The sequence below is a fragment of the Danio aesculapii genome, chromosome 1, assembly GCF_903798145.1.
Source record: "Danio aesculapii chromosome 1, fDanAes4.1, whole genome shotgun sequence".
NCBI lineage: Eukaryota > Metazoa > Chordata > Actinopteri > Cypriniformes > Danionidae > Danio > Danio aesculapii.
This window is the reverse complement of record NC_079435.1, coordinates 27,034,249-27,034,806: the sequence shown is the minus strand read 5'-3', so window position 1 is coordinate 27,034,806 and position 558 is coordinate 27,034,249.

Sequence of the window (558 nt, the reverse complement as noted above, 5' to 3'; positions counted from 1 at the left end):
GAAAAAAACGCACCAGAAATAGGAAGTTTAAGTTGGTTTTCACATTAATTGATAAAAATTATATTCTATAAATAAGTATTTTACAATTGTCCCTATGTTTCTGTTAGTCCTGTCACATATATATTAAATAAGACTATGACCAGTGGTGTAAAGTAACAAATATTTAAATTACTATGAGTATTTTTTCTCAGAAATTGTAATTTACTAAATAGTTTTAAAAATGTGTTCATTTACTTGAGTACATTTTTATTGCAGTATTGGTACTTTTACTCCACTACTTTTCTTCAACCTCCAGTCACTGCTTTATTTTCTTGTCTATGGGGATTAGAAAAAAAAAATCTCATGATTAAGGCCCAATCAAACCGCACACAGAAGATAAATTGCATCATGATGAACTACCTCAATACACAAGTGGTTTATAATAAAAAGCAAACAGTTTGGATGCATTAAAAGTGTGCAAAATGATGTCCAAAATCTTTACACATTGACCCAGAGACAGTTCAGTTACACGTTACTGATGAGATGGCCGTTTACTGTATGTTGACAAAAATGGCCTTA